We start from the raw sequence: 16,488 nt of genomic DNA on the forward strand, positions 1-16,488 counted from the left end.
CATTAGTGGCGGTGCGTTAATTAAGACAATCAGAAATACTATCAGATCCCCAAAGGGGAACATTTATATGCCAACATTTGCTCGCAGGACAGGAAGGTATAGGCCAACTTCTAGGCGTAATCAGGTGCGCGTCCGCACACAACATTGACAGGAGCGCTCCAAACAAAAATTGACAAAACTTGTAAATGGAATGAATTAAACCAAAACTTGCTTCTCACAAGTGTAGCATTGGTTGTGGGCTCTGCGAACAACATGTCCACTCTGACAAAGAGAGCGGAAAATACTGGAATAATAATTTATTGAATGCATTAAACAGACATTACCGTAACAAAAACAAACACTATCTTAGAAATTATACGAATTAACGGTAAATGTACTACTGGTGATATACAGTGCATTTGGAAAGTATTCAGAGCCTTAAACTTTTTCCACATTTTGTTACGTTACAGCCTGATTCTAAAATGGATTAAATTACATTTTATCCTCATCAATCTACAGAAAAAAACATGAGGACAACACAAAAACAGAAATACCTTATTTACATACACTACCGGTCAAAAGTTTTAGAACAGGTAGCTTGCCCCCGGTGATGCGTTGTGCAAACCTCACTACCCTCTGGAGAGCCTTACGGTTGTGGGCGGAGCAGTTGCCATACCAGGCGGTGATACAGCCCGACAGGATGCTCTCGATTGTGCATCTGTAAAAGTTTGTGAGTGCTTTTGGTGACAAGCTGAATTTTTTCAGCCTCCTGAGGTTGAAGAGGAGCTGCTGCGCCTTCTTCACCACGCTGTCTGTGTGGGTGGACCAATTCAGTTTGTCCGTGATGTGTACGCCGAGGAACTTAAAACTTACTACCCTTCTCCACTACTGTCCCGTCGATGTGGATAGGGGGTGCTCCCTCTGCTGTTTCTCCTTTGTTTTGTTGACGTTGAGTGTGAGGTTATTTTCCTGACACCACACTCCGAGGGCCCTCCCCTCCTCCCTGTAGGCCGTCTCGTCGTTGTTGGTAATCAAGCTTACCACTGTAGTGTCGTCTGCAAACTTGATGATTGAGTTGGAGGCGTGCGTGGCCACGCCTCCAACTCATGACCGAATACAAGCAGTGTAGCTATTCCCTCCGTAAGGCTATCAAACAAGCTAAGCGTCAGTACAGAGACAAAGTAGAATCCCAATTCAACGGCTCAGACACAAGAGGCATGTGGCAGGGTCTACAGTCAATCACGGACTACAGGAAGAAATCCAGCCCAGTCACGGACCAGGATGTCTTGCTCCCAGGCAGACTAAATAACTTTTTTGCCCGCTTTGAGGACAATACAGTGCCACTGACACTGCCTGCAACGGAAAAATGCGGTCTCTCCTTCACTGCAGCCGAGGTGAGTAAAACATTTAAACGTGTTAACCCTCGCATGGCTGCAGGCCCAGACGGCATCCCCAGCCGCGCCCTCAGAGCATGCGCAGACCAGCTGGCTGGTGTGTTTACGGACATATTCAATCAATCTCTATACCAGTCTGCTGTTCCCACATGCTTCAAGAGGGCCACCATTGTTCCTGTTCCCAAGAAAGCTAAGGTAACTGAGCTAAACGACTACCGCCCCATAGCACTCACTTCCGTCATCATGAAGTGCTTTGAGAGACTAGTCAAGGACCATATCACCTCCACCCTACCTGACACCCTAGACCCACTCCAATTTGCTTACCGCTCAAATAGGTCCACAGACGATGCAATCTCAACCACACTGCACACTGCCCTAACCCATCTGGACAAGAGGAATACCTATGTGAGAATGCTGTTCATCGACTACAGCTCGGCATTCAACACCATAGTACCCTCCAAGCTCGTCATCAAGCTCGAGACCCTGGGTCTCGACCCCGCCCTGTACAAAAGGGTACTGGACTTCCTGACGGGCCGCCCCCAGGTGGTGAGGGTAAGTAACAACATCTCCTCCCCGCTGATCCTCAACACTGGAGCCCCACAAGGGTGCGTTCTGAGCCCTCTCCTGTACTCCCAGTTCACCCACGACTCCGTGGCCACGCACGCCTCCAACTCAATCATCAAGTTTGCGGACGACACAACAGTGGTAGGCTTGATTACCAACAACGACGAGACGGCCTACAGGGAGGAGGTGAGGGCCCTCGGAGTGTGGTGTCAGGAAAATAACCTCACACTCAACGTCAACAAAACTAAGGAGATGATTGTGGACTTCAGGAAACAGCAGAGGGAACACCCCCCTATCCACATCGATGGAACAGTAGTGGAGAGAGTAGCAAGTTTTAAGTTCCTCGGCATACACATCACAGACAAACTGAATTGGTCCACTCACACAGACAGCATCGTGAAGAAGGCGAAGCAGCGCCTCTTCAACCTCAGGAGGCTGAAATAATTTGGCTTGTCACCAAAAGCACTCACAAACTTCTACAGATGCACAATCGAGAGCATCCTGGCGGGCTGTATCACCGCCTGGTAAGGCAACTGCTCCGCCCTCAACCGTAATGCTCTCCAGAGGGTAGTGAGGTCTGCACAACGCATCACTGGGGGCAAACTACCTGCCCTCCAGGACACCTACACCACCCGATGTTACAGGAAGGCCATAAAGATCATCAAGGACATCAACCACCCGAGCCACTGCCTGTTCACCCCGCTATCATCCAGAAGGCGAGGTCAGTACAGGTGCATCAAAGCTGGGACCGAGAGACTGAAAAACAGCTTCTATCTCAAGGCCATCAGACTGTTAAACAGCCACCACTAACATTGAGTGGCTGCTGCCAACACACTGACCCAACTCCAGCCACTTTAATAATGGGAATTGATGGGAAATGATGTAAATATATCACTAGCCACTTTAAACAATGCTACCTTATATAATGTTACTTACCCTACATTATTCATCTCATATGCATACGTATATACTGTACTCTATATCATCGACTGCATCCTTATGTAATACATGTATCACTAGCCACTTTAAACTATGCCACTTTGTTTACATACTCATCTCATATGTATATACTGTACTCGATACCATCTACTGTATCTTGCCTATGCTGCTCTGTACCATCACTCATTCATATATCCTTATGTACATATTCTTTATCCCCTTACACTGTGTATAAGACAGTAGTTTAGGAATTGTTAGTTAGATTACTTGTTGGTTATTACTGCATTGTCGGAACTAGAAGCACAAGCATTTCGCTACACTCGCATTAACATCTGCTAACCATGTGTATGTGACAAATAAAATTTGATTTGATTTTATTTGAATTTTTTGTATACTAACACAAACACATGTTACATGTGATTATGTTTATGCTATCTACCGTTTAATATTACAGAATTGTCCCCCCTTGTCAGGAAATCATAGAGATATCAGGTGAGAACAGTAAATGGACTATTCCATTGCATTGAATTCCTTCCCCCACTCTCTCTTTGTGTGTTTCAGAGAAGAGCCCCTGACATCCTCACACAGGACAAGGAAGGAACTGGAGCCAAGCAGTCTCATTCCTCACCCCCACCATGCCCAAAGCGGAGCAGGAACTTAACTCACAGGATGGAAATGTATTATGTGCTTCGACTACAGAGAGGATGTGAAATCTTGGAGCAATATGAAGTGGGATTTCTGCTGGTCGGAATGCAGGAAACAAAGGGGAGGAGTGGGAACCTGCAACTCTTTCAAAAATGTTGTTAACAAAGATAATATGTTGATAAGATAATATGTTGCAACCTCCAACACACTAAGTTCTGAGGAGAACTCATGCGGTGCTATGGAGCTTTGAATTCCACTGTATGCCACGCTGCTCCTGAAAGTAACAAAAGCAGTTGAGCTGTTAAAGTGAAGGACCAGCTGAACAGACCTGTTTGTAGAAAAGATTATAACCACAAATAGGTGCTAAGTGGCATAAAAAAAATCCAAGTCCATTCAGTGTATTTTAATTATGGTTTATCCCACAAATTAAAGGCTTTTTTACTTGAAAACCCACACGGGTGCCTGGACTTGGATTTTTTTATGCCACTTAGCATCTATTTGTGGTTATAATTTTTCCTTTTGCTTTTCTAGTACTATCTCCCTCCAAAAGCACCTGTGGTTGTTTTGGAATACCTGAAGCGCCCCTGCTGCTTCTTTTTCTTCAAGACCTGTCTGCAGATTGATATCCTGATTCAGGAACGACCAATCCACATCACATTCCAATCTGCTCATGTTTCTGTCCACAGAACAACAGTACAGCTTTGTTGTTCGACCCGTATGGGCAAATAATATGTCACTATTGCATGGCAAACACAGCATGGGGCATTGGCCTTGTTCTCTGTTTATAGACTATGAATAGTAGCAGAGAGAGCCCTGTCAACTACAGTATGTGAGGAAAAGACAGGGGGAGTAGGCTTTAAAGTGTGATACCATGTAGAGACTGACTGGCATGTTCAGACAAAACCAGACAGATCATCACTATGTCAGGCAAAATAGTCTGAAGCAACACAACACATCCTCAGGGACCAACATTTCATTACGGAAACCTTTTCCTTCCAAACATTTTTTTTTCTCTCTGTGTGGTTGTTTGTTCCTCGATGCCTGCCCACCACACATTATTTCCAGCACTTGTTGGACCTGAGAGATGGGAATTACAGCCTGTCTGGTGTAGTGGGACTGTGGCTTTGCGTTAGGGTTCAGTTAAGTCATGTTTACAATCACATTTTTTGGCATATCCGATTCAAATCTGTTATTGTTCCTGCAGTCTGAACAGTCAAAGGCCACATGGAATCAGATATTTCAAGCAACATTTAAAACCACCTACGAAGTCAAATACAAATCTGATTCCCGGCCATGCGACTTGTGTCTGAATGATCATTTCTGATTTAGTTGCCCTCAAGTGGTATTTAGACTGTTATTTGGAATATCTTGTTTCTTGCTAGCTACTCTGTTGAGAGTTTGACAAGAACATGACATGGTAGCTAACTAGCCAGTTAATTGTTTACAAACAAATTAGTTAATGTGCCAGAAAGCTACCAAGCTAGCTAGTTGACTACCGTGGCTAGTCAAAAATAACTTGTTTTGAAAGTTGGACCATCTTATCTTATTCTTACACTATGATTTTGAACATTCAAAACATTAAAAAAACGGGAAACGGCATTGTTATCGTCAATGTTCCCTCTAAGTTGTGCATGGGGGCTCAGCTCCCTTTGGACTGCTGCGCAGAAAAAAATTGTGAGCTCACGCAGAGAAGCACGAGGTTGAACTTCACTCACATTTTGACAGTTTTACCCTTTAGTTAACACGATCAACACTTCGCTCTACTGTGGGAATTGTGATCGAATCAACGCAATATTAGCCACTTTAAATGTAATATACTGAAACAAAATGAACTATGCAAGATTTAATATGCAAAACTAACTGTGCAAGAGATTCTTGTTGGCAGAGCGCATTGGAGTAGGATTCTATTGCGTTGACAGGCACTACTCAGGCCTGTACTCTACACAGACAAGAGCGCCATAACCAATCAGAGTTGCAGTAGGCCTATATGCAAATAGAGATTGCCATATGAAGCTGTGCCATTCACTTTGAACTGGACTGTGTTTACAGTATGAGCGGTTGCGAGAAGATGCGCTTGTTTTGAGATCAAATTGAGAGCTGCATGTAGCCACATGTGCACATTTGTTCATATTCTTTGCTAGTTAATGAGTTATTAGCCCAGTTATAGCTCATTTCGGGTCAACAATGGGGGAGTGGTTGCTTCCAAAAAGAGCACAAAATCTGTACATTTCTAGCCATCTTTGAGCTTGTTTATGTCTTAAAGGGGAAGTGTTGTATTTTGAGACGGTCTTGAATAAGCTAAGTAGCCAATAGACAGAGCGTAGCATAATTTGTCTGACTCTCTGTAATAATGGTTGTAAATATTAATGCATTTTATTTTGTAAAGTGGTTTCTTGCATCAAATACAACATTTTCAGTCACCATCTTGTCTGATGGACAAGTGGACAAACAGGTTAATGTCAAGCCCTGCATGTTTTTTTTAAAGTCTCGTGGAATGTAGGCATTGAACACCACACATAGGCTGCTACTGTAGGCTGAATGATAGAACAGCTATTTCCATGTTAAAATGTTATGGGGTGCGTTTCTCTTGTTTTTGATGGTAGGCCACTCTGGTAGGTCTACATTATGATCAAATAGCCACAGTAGCCCTCTTGGCACTGTAACTTTAAGCGGGTACAGCCTCGGTGTTCACAGTAAACGCACACCGAATGTTGCACAGAATTTTCACAAGTTCAAGTTTGCGCTCAGCAGACCTGAAATTTGCTCAATGCTGAAAGAAATGGAGGGAATTTTGGTTGTCACCCTAGCTTGCTACATAACTTCTGAGTGATAGGAAGCACGAGCATCACCATCATCAGCCTACACCAATGTGCACACACCCGTCATCACTATGATAACTAGCGTAGCCATGTCAGAAAATGACTGCTGTCTGAACACACACATACAGTGGGGCAAAAAAGTATTTAGTCAGCCACCAATTGTGCAAGTTCTCCCACTTAAAAAGATGAGAAAGGCCTGTAATTTTCATCATAGGTACACTTCAACTATGACAAACAAAATGAGGAAAAATAATCCAGAAAATCACATTGTAGGATTTTTAATTAATTTATTTGCAAATTATGGTGGAAAATAAGTATTTGGTCACCTACAAACAAGCAAGATTTCTGGTTCTCACAGACCTGTAACTTCTTCTTTAAGAGACTCCTCTTTCCTCCACTCGTTACCTGTATTAATGGCACCTGTTTGAACTTGTTATAAGTATAAAAGACACCTGTCCACAACCTCAAAAGGTCACACGCCAAACTCCACTATGGCCAAGACCAAAGAATTGTCAAAGGACACCAGAAACAAAATTGTAGACCTGCACCAGTCTGGGAAGACTGAATCTGCAATAGGTAAGCAGCTTGGTTTGAAGAAATCAACTGTGGGAGCATTTATTAGGAAATGGAAGACATACAAGACCACTGATAATCTCCCTCAATCTGGGGCTCCACGCAAGATCTCACCCCGTGGGGTCAAAATGATCACCAGAACGGTGAGCAAAAATCCCAGAACCACACGGGGGGGGGACCTAGTGAATGACCTGAGAGCTGGGACCAAAGTAACAAAGCCTACCATCAGCAAGGGCATTGAAAATGAAACGTGGCTGTATACCATTTGGCCAGTCAGTGTTCCAAAAAGTACTTGAAAAACAAAATTGATTTGAGCATTAAGGCATGCAGTGTGAACAAGGCTTTAGTGTGAGGTTACTTGAGTTCATCAGCATTAGCAACAGACTAACAGACTATCAGGGCAGAACAAGAATTGGACTGACACTGTAGGGAATAGGACTATTTGTCAGCTGTGGGAGGGCTAGATTAGAATAGACATCTTGTCCCAAATCAGCACATCAACTATGTTGCACCTGCACCACTACATTACATTCTGCCTCATCAGGAGAATAAGTAGGGGGCGTCACAAGGCAAAACATTTGATCTCCACATAAATAATAGTAAAACCACAAAAGCCGATAGCATTTTTGTGAGGTTGACGTTCCCCAAACGTGGTCGAAGGGGCAGTTTTCTTTGTTCATCTGCATGTACTCTGTGACAGTGAGTTGAAAGAGATTACATCATCTCCATTGTGAGTACTGAGCTCTCTCGCCGTTTCCATCGGTTGGCATACCCCCGGTAGGCCCAAGCAGACAAAGCCGGTGCATTCCAACAGTTTAATAGGAGACACTACTACAGTCATCCTCATCCCAGTCAGCTTTATCACCCCCCTTCAATTCAATGGTGACATCGTAGGGCACTGGAGGACAGATTGCCAAGCCAATAATGTACTCTTCTGCCTTTGGGTCTGACAAACACTGCTTAATCATTTGAACAGGAGCCAACAAATGTTTCCATAATGTTAATATATTTCTAGTCATTATCTTTTGTGGTTACGGACGGTTGGCCAAAAGTTCAATCCACTTATTTTATTTCACAGTGATGAGTCAGAATAGAAATTAAAAGAAGATGGCCTTGTACTGACACCAGACATGTTGGTGTATCAGTCCATTCAGTGGCACATCCCAGGGTCTCTTATGTCTGTTTTCAGCCTTGACCAACTAACATAAGGAGGGAAGCCATTCAACATTGTCAATTCAAGTAGCACATTACTCGAGGTGAAGAAAGCGCATTGTTATGAATGATTCATTATCTCATTGTTATGGATGTATTTCACTAGAAAACAGCTTAAACAAATGCAAAGGCAGCTACTGTTGTTATTCTGGCTACACTGTTTAACGTGACTGTAAATTAACCGTTGTTGGCTAGCAAGCAAGCAAGGGATAAGAACGCTGCCAGCCAGTATGGCAATGGAACGTTTAGAACGAACAACTGGGTTGCATCCATAGGTCTCTGGCAACCGAACTGATAACCAGCCGGCTTGGGTAGCAACCCTAGATTTGTATCAGGACTAGAGGTCGACCGATTAATCGGAATGGCCGATTAATTAGGGCCGATTTCAAGTTTTCATAACAATCAGTAATCGGCATTTTTGGACACCAATTGTGGCCAATTTTCTTTTTTAAAACCTTTATTTAACTAGACAATTCAGTTAATTACACATTCTTATTTTCAATGATGGCCTAGGAACGGTGGGTTAACTGCCTTGTTCAGGGGTAGAACGACAGATGTTTACCTTGTCAGCTCAGGGATTTGATCTTGCAACCTTCTAGTTACTAGTCCAACACTCTAACCACCTGCCTTACATTGCACTCCACAAGGAGCCTGCGTGGTAGGCTGACTACCTGTTACGCGAGTGCAGCAAGAAGCCAAGGTAAGTTGCTAGCTAGCATTAAACTTATCTAATAAAAAACAAATCAACCTTAACATAATCACTAGTGGTGACACATGGTTGTTGATATTACTAGTTTATCTAGCTTGTCCTGCGTTGCATATAATCGATGTGGTGCCTGTTAATTTCTCTCATCGAATCACAGCCTACTTCGCCAAACGGGTGATGATTTAACAAGCGCATTCACGAAAAAAGCACTGTCGGCTGCCTGGCCATTTTTTCCTAACAAAGACCGTAATTAATTTGCCAGAATTGTACATAATTATGACATAACATTGAAGGTTGGGAAATGTAACAGCAATATTTAGACTTAGGGATGCCATCCGTTAGATAAAATATGGAACGGTTCCGTATTTCGCTGAAAGAATAAACATTACGTTTTCGAAATGATAGTTTCCAGATTTGACCATGTTAATGACGTAAGGCTCGTATTTCTGTGTGTTATTATGTTATAATTAAGTCTATGATTTGATATTTGATAGAGCAGTCTGACTGAGCGGTGGTAGGCAGCACCGTAAGCATTCATTCAAACAGCACTTTCGTGCGTTTGTCAGCAGCTCTTCGCTGTGCTGTTTATGACTTCAAGCCTATCAACTTCTGAGATTAGGCTGGGGTAACCGATGTGAAATGGCTAGCTAGTTAGTGGGGTGCACGCTGATAGCGTTTCAATCGGTGACGTCACTCGCTCTGAGACCTTGAAGTAGTTGTTCCCCTTGCACTGCAAGGGCCGCGGCATTATCACTTAATGTCCACATAGAAGAATACTTTTTGGTTCCAGGTAGAACCCCTTTTGGATTCCATGTATGGTTCTACGTGGAACCAGAAATGGGTTCTACCTGGAACCAAAAAGGGTTCTCCTATGGGGATAGCCAATGAACCCTTTTGGAACCCATTTTTGGTAGAGTGTAGGCTTACTCTTATGAACAACAAAGCAAACAGTTAGTGTTAGTATTTCACTATGGCTACTCAGAATTGTAGCAAACGCATTTCAGAAAGGCACTTTATAAACCTGAACAATGCTCAAAACCGTACCTGCGCTGGAGAGCCTGCCCTGGAGTCACCTCTCTGACCCTGCTGTTGGCTACTGTCCCTCACTGTAGTCTGCCGTATATTGTGGCTGGATGTCATGCTCCTCATGACTGACCTGTTCTTAGAGTCTTAGAGTTTAGGAATGACCTACAGTCATCATACTCTGGTGATGAGATGTGAGTTGCATATACAGTCCCTTGCAAAAGTATTCACCCCCATTGGCGTTTTTCCAATTTTGTTGCATTACAACCTGTCATTTTAATTTTATTTGGATTTCATGTAATGGACATACACAAAATAGTCCAAATTGGTGAAGTGAAATGAAAAAAATGACTAAATTCTAAATAATAAAAAACGGAAAAGTGGTGTGTGCATTTGTATTCACCCCCTTTGCTATGAAGCCCCTAAATAAGATCTGGTGCAACCAATTACCTTCAGAAGTCACATAATTAGGTAAATAAAGGCCACCGGTGTGCCATCTAAGTGTCACATGATCTGTCACATGATCTCAGTATATATACATCTGTTCTGAAAGGCCCCAGAGTCGGCAATACCACTAAGCAAGGAGCACCACCAAGCAAGCGGCAATATGAAGACCAAGGAGCTCTCCAAACAGGGCAGGGACAAAGTTGTGGAGAAGTACAGATCAGGCTTGGGTTACAAAAAAATATCTGAAACTTTGAACAGAGCACCATAAAATCCATTATTAAAAATGGAAAGAATATGGCACCACAACAAACCTGCCAAGAGAGGGCAGCCCACCAAAACTCACAGACCAGGCAAGGAAGGCATTAATCAGAGAGGCAACAAAGAGACAAAAGATAACCCTGAAGGAGCTGCATTGCTTCACAACTGAGATTGGAGTATCTGTCCATAGGACCACTTTAAGCCGTACACTCCACAGAGCTGGGATTTATGGAAGTGTCCCGAAAAAAAATAAGCAAATATGTTAGGTGTTTGCCAAAAGGCATGTGGGAGACTCCCCAAACACCTGGAAGAAGGTACTCTGATCCGATGAGAATAAAATTGAGCTTTTTGGCCATCAGGGAAAATGCTATGTCTGGCACAAACCCAACATCTAACATCACCCCGAGAACATCATCCCCACAGTGAAGCATGGTGGTGGCAGCATCATGCTGTGGGGATGTTTGTCATCAGCAGGGACTGGGAAACTGGTCAGAATTGAAGGAATGATAGATGGTGCTAAATAAAGGGAAATTCTTGAGGGAAACCTGTTCCAGTCTTCCAGAGATTTGAGACTGGGACAGAGGATCACCTTCCAGCAGGTCAATGACCCTAGGCATACTGCTAAATCAACACTTGAGTGGTTTAAGGGGAAACATTGAAATGTCTTTGAATGGCCTAGTCAAAGCCCAGACCTCAATCCAATTGAGAATCTGTGGTATGACTTAAAGATTGTAGTACACTAGCGGAATCCATCCAACTTGAAGGAGCTGGAGCAGTTTTGCCTTGAAGAATGGGCAAAAATCCCAGTGGCTATATGTGCCAAGCTTATAGAGACACACCCCATGAGACTTGCAGCTGTAATTGCTGCAAAAGGTGGCTCTACAAAGTATTGTTTTGGGGGGGGGGGGTTGAATAGTTATGCACACTCAAGTTTTCAGTTTCTGTCTTATTCGTTGTTTGCTTCACAATAGAAAATATTTTGCATCTTCAAAGTGGTAGATATGTTGTGTAAATCATATAAAAACAAACCCCCCCCAAAAAAATCTATTTTAATTCCAGAGTTTAAGGCAACAAAATATAAAAAATGCCAAAGGGGGGTGAATACTTTCACAGCCACTGTATCCTATACTATTGTCTTATGTTAACCATGAAGGATATTTTTGTCTATAGCACAAAGTAGACTGGTTTGCCCATCAATGATGATTAAAATATAAACATTATTTTTCCCATAGCAGTGTCAGCACTGGATTGATTTAATGTGAAAACTCCATAATAAGAGGCACTGGTCCAGTTTGCATGATGATTTGGCTTCAGCGAAACAATATCTGACTAAATATGAGAGTAATGGTGTAAAGAAAATTTTTATTAAGCGGCAAAACAGAAGTCTTCAATTGTTATGACTATGGACCTGACTGATGTTATCCCAGTCATCAGTCAGCCAAGCTTATGAAGAATGCTAATATTTTGCCAACTATGCAACTCAATATTCTTTCCTCCCCCTATCTGACACATCCCACCATAACCAAGCAGGTTTCCACAGAATAGCATACACCAATACAGATGGAATATTAGGGGAGGAATTAAACACTGAATCTCTTATCTGCATAGGACAGCAAGTACAAATGCAAAGATATACAAAAAAAAGAGCAAACAGTGAATGAGTGCTAAATATACTCTATTTGGACTCCTTCTGACAGCTACTGGAACTGTGAGTAACAGCCGGTCATAGAGGTCTAATTCAAGTCCTGTATCCAAGTGAATCCAGATTTGCCACTGTAGGGCTCATTCAATTCCAAAACATTGCCTGCCTTATAAAGTTTCAACTAATAGCGTTATGTTATTCAATAGCCTATTACTTGGTCAGTGAGGCATTTGAATTGCCCCTGAAACTAAGTACACTGAACAAAAAAATAAACGCAACACAACAATTTCTAAGATTTTACTGAGTTACAGTTCATATAAGGAGGTCAGCCAATTTAAATAAATAAATGAGGCCCTAAAATATGGATGTCACATGACTGGAAAACAGATATGCATCTGTTGGTCACAGATACTTTAAAAAAAAGGTAGTGGCGTGGATCAGAAAACCAGTCAGTATCTGGTGTGACCACCATTCGCCTCATGCAGCGTGACACATCTCCTTCGCATAGAGTTGATCAAGTTATTGATTGTGGCCTGTGGAATGTTGTCCCACTCCTCTTTAATAGCTGTGCGAAGTTTCTGGATATTGGTGGGAATTGGAACATGCTGTTGTACACGTCGATCCAGAGCATCCCAAATGTGCTAAAAGAGTGATATGTCTGGTGAGTATGCAGTTCATGGAAGAACTGGGACATTTTCAGCTTCTAGGAATTGTGTACAGATACTTGTGACATGGGGCCGTGCATGATCATGCTGAAACATGAGATGATGGCGAGAGATGAATGGCACGACAATGGGCCTCAGGATCTCATCACGTTATCTCTGTGCATTCAAATTGGCATCAATAAAATTCAATTCTGTTTGTTATCCATAGCTTATACTTGCCCATACCATAACATCACCACCACCATGGGGCACTCTGTTCACAAAGTTGACATCAGCAAACCACTCACCCACACAACGGCATACATGCTGTCTGCCATCTGCCGGTACAGTTGAAACCGGGATTCATCTGTAAAGTGCACACTTCTCCAGCATGCCAGTGGCCATCAAAGGTGAGAGTTTGCCCACTGAATTCGGTTATGACGCCAAACTGCAGTCAGGTCAAGACCCTGGTGAGGACGACAAACAGACAGATGAGCTTCCCTGAGACCGTTTGTACAAAAATTCTTTGGTTGTGCAAACCCACAGTTTCATCAGCTATCCAGGTGGCTGGTCTCAGACGATCCCACAGGTGAAGAAGCCGGATGTGGAGGACTGTAGTAGTTACATGTGGTATGGGGTTGTGAGGCCGGTTGGATGTACTGCCAAATTCTCTAAAACGATGTTGGAGGCGGTCTTTGGTAGCGAAATTAACACTCAATTCTCTGGCAATAGCTCTGGTGGCCATTCCTGCAGTCAGCATGCTAATTGCACACTCCATCAAAACTTGAGACATCTGTGGCATTGTGTTGTATGACAAAACTACAAATTTTAGAGTGGCCTTTTATTGTCCCCAGCACAAGTGGACCTGTGTAATGATCATGCTGTTTAATCAGCTTTTTGATATGCCACAGCTGTCAGGTGAATGGATTATCTTGGCAAAGGAAAAATGCTCATTAACAGGGATGTAAACTAATTTGTGCACAATTAGTTTGAGAGAAATACATTTCTTGTGAATATGGAACATTTCTGGGACCTATTTCCACTCATGAAACATGGGACCAACACTTTATATGTTGCAGTTATATTTTTGTTCAGTGTAATTTCTACCATGTCTCACAGGTTGCACACAAAAATAAACTACATGACCAACAATATGTGGACACTTGCTGAACATCTCATTCCAAAATCATGGCCATTAATGTGGAGTTAGTCCCCCTTTGCTGCTATAACAGCCTCCACTCTTCTGGGAAGGCTTTTCATTAGATGTTGGAACACTGCTGCGGGTAGTGAGGTCGGGCTCTGATGTTGGGTAATTAGGCCTGGCTCGCAGTCAGCATTCCAATTCATCCCAAAGGTATTCGATGTGGTTGAGGTCAGGGCTCTGTGCAGGGCAGTCAAGTTCTTCCACACCGATCTCAACAAACCATTTCTGTATGGATCTCACTTTGGGCACGTGGGCTTTGTCATGCTGAAATAGGAAAGGGCCTTCCCCAAACTGTTGCCACAAAGTTGGAAGCAGAATGTCATTGTATGCTGTAGCGTTAAGTTTTCCCTTCACTGGAACTAAGGGGCCTAGCCCGAACAATGATAAACAGCCTCAGACCATTATTTCTCCTCCACCAAACTTTACAGTTGGCACTATGCATTGGGGCTGCCAGATGGTAAAGATTGATTATTCACTCCAGAGAACCAGTTTCCACTGCACCAGAGTCCAATGGCGGCAAACTTCCCTCCTAACACCACTCATTGCGCAAGGTGATCTTAGGCTTGTGTGCAGCTGCTCGACCATGGAAAACCATTTCACGAAGCTCCCGATGAAGTTATTGTGCTGACGTTACTCACAGAGGCAGTTTGGAACTCAGTAGTGAGTATTGCAACTGAGGACAGACGATTTGTACGTACCTCAGTACTCGGTGGTCCTGTTCTGTGAGTATGTGTGGCTACCATTTCGTGGCTGAGCCATTGTTGCTCCTAGACGTTTCCACTTCACAATAACAGCATTTACAGGGCAGAAATGTGATGAACTGACTTGTTTGAAAGTTGGCATCCTATGACGGTGCCACATTGAAAGTCACTAAACTCTTCAGTAAGGCCATTCTACAGCCAATGTTTGTCTATAGAGATTGCATGGCTGTTTGCTCGAATGTTTACACCTGTCAGCAACGGGTGTGGCTGAAATAGCTGAATCTACTCATTTGAAGGGGTTTCTCCTAAGTGCACAGTGTTGAGCAATACTGTAGTTTTTCTACCAAGTGGTTGAGTAGACAAGTGTTATCCCTTGTGACAGTCCAAACCACATCAATGGTTGTTGCCTTGCTAATAGCAATATCCATTAAGCTGCTTCACCACGTAGCCTACTATACTAAATCAAATGTGTAGCTCAAATGTGTAATGCCCAATAGTTTAACCATTTGGGTTGATAGTGGTGGTCTGTCACTTACAAAGGAACATCAACAATAACGCACCACATTAACCATATTAATGGTAGAAAATGATGTAGGCTATAGCTTATAGCTTGCTAAGGAGGGGACTACACAGAAAGCTGCAGCATTACACACCTATTACAGCGCTATTACATCAAGCCCGTTTGCTCGATGCCACCTGGAAATCACCAAACCCAAGTTGCATCCGAAACAATGCACATCGAACGTGATATAATTGCGGTTTGCATTGACCAAAATTGACATTTTCCACTCGTGTCACGCGCAGAGTGCGCGTTCTGAACCCACAAAGCAACCTTTCTGGTTCCCTCCTAATTTCGGGAAAGAAAATACCCTGATTGCGCACTCTAATGTAGTCTACTTAGGCTACTATAGAACACATACTATTCGGTCAGATGTAGCTGTTTAAAATGATTATTGGTTGAGGAGACTATCCTGATGTTGCTTGCGACCATGTACCTCAAAACATCATGCACATGACATGGATCGTTCCCCAACGTTAAAACGCATGTTTCCCGACTCACCTTTTCTCCTCTCCCCGTCAACCATTGGATGGCATGAACACAATACTAAGCGTTTTCCCCTTTTGTTTTCCAGGACCCGTCAGTGTAAAAATGCAGCAACACTTATGTATATTGCTTTAAAACAGTTGTTTCCGTTCCGGTTAAAATCCTAATGATCCTGTTGCCTTCGTCAGATATGTAGAAGTTTGATACAAAGTTACGGGTTTGCTTCGCTGCACTATGCAGCTGCTGTAGAGATGAGATCATACCAACACCCTCCCTCACTGTACTGGAATCTCGCGAGAGGACTTCATACTATAAAGCAAACGTCACTGTGGTAACATCAATTTCTGCTCACCTGGTTGAGTTTCTGCAGTAGCGCTCTTGAATGGGCTTTTCGAAAATAAAACATCCCCCCATCTAGGATAGAGCATATGAACTCAACTGCAATACTGTGAAAATCAGTCAATGTGATATTTTAATTGTTTTAACTTTATTTTACTGGGCAAGTCAGTTAAAGAACCCAATTATTATTTTCAATGACGGCCTAGGAACAGTGGGTTAACTGCCTGTTCAGGGGCAGAGCGACAGATTTGTACCTTGTCAGCTCGGGAGTTTGAATTTGCAACCTTCCGTTTACTAGTCCAACGCTCTAACCACTAGGCTACCCTGCCGCTGATTAAATGCAATCAATAATTT

At 43.0% G+C, this 16,488-nt stretch overlaps 1 protein-coding gene across 1 annotated transcript in view; it reads right to left on the reverse strand.

The window, feature by feature from the left end:
- LOC135525894 (signal-induced proliferation-associated 1-like protein 1) overlaps window positions 1–16,056 on the reverse strand; it is a 90,331-nt gene extending 74,275 nt beyond the window's left edge. Inside the window, 2 exon segments of the mRNA XM_064953855.1 lie at window positions 13,154–13,312; window positions 15,811–16,056. The gene's annotated coding sequence lies outside the window, so the exon portion shown is untranslated.
- Window positions 16,057–16,488: the final 432 nt, after the last annotated feature.

Source organism: Oncorhynchus masou, chromosome 32, assembly GCF_036934945.1.
Source record: "Oncorhynchus masou masou isolate Uvic2021 chromosome 32, UVic_Omas_1.1, whole genome shotgun sequence".
In the NCBI taxonomy this organism is placed as follows: Eukaryota; Metazoa; Chordata; class Actinopteri; order Salmoniformes; family Salmonidae; genus Oncorhynchus; species Oncorhynchus masou.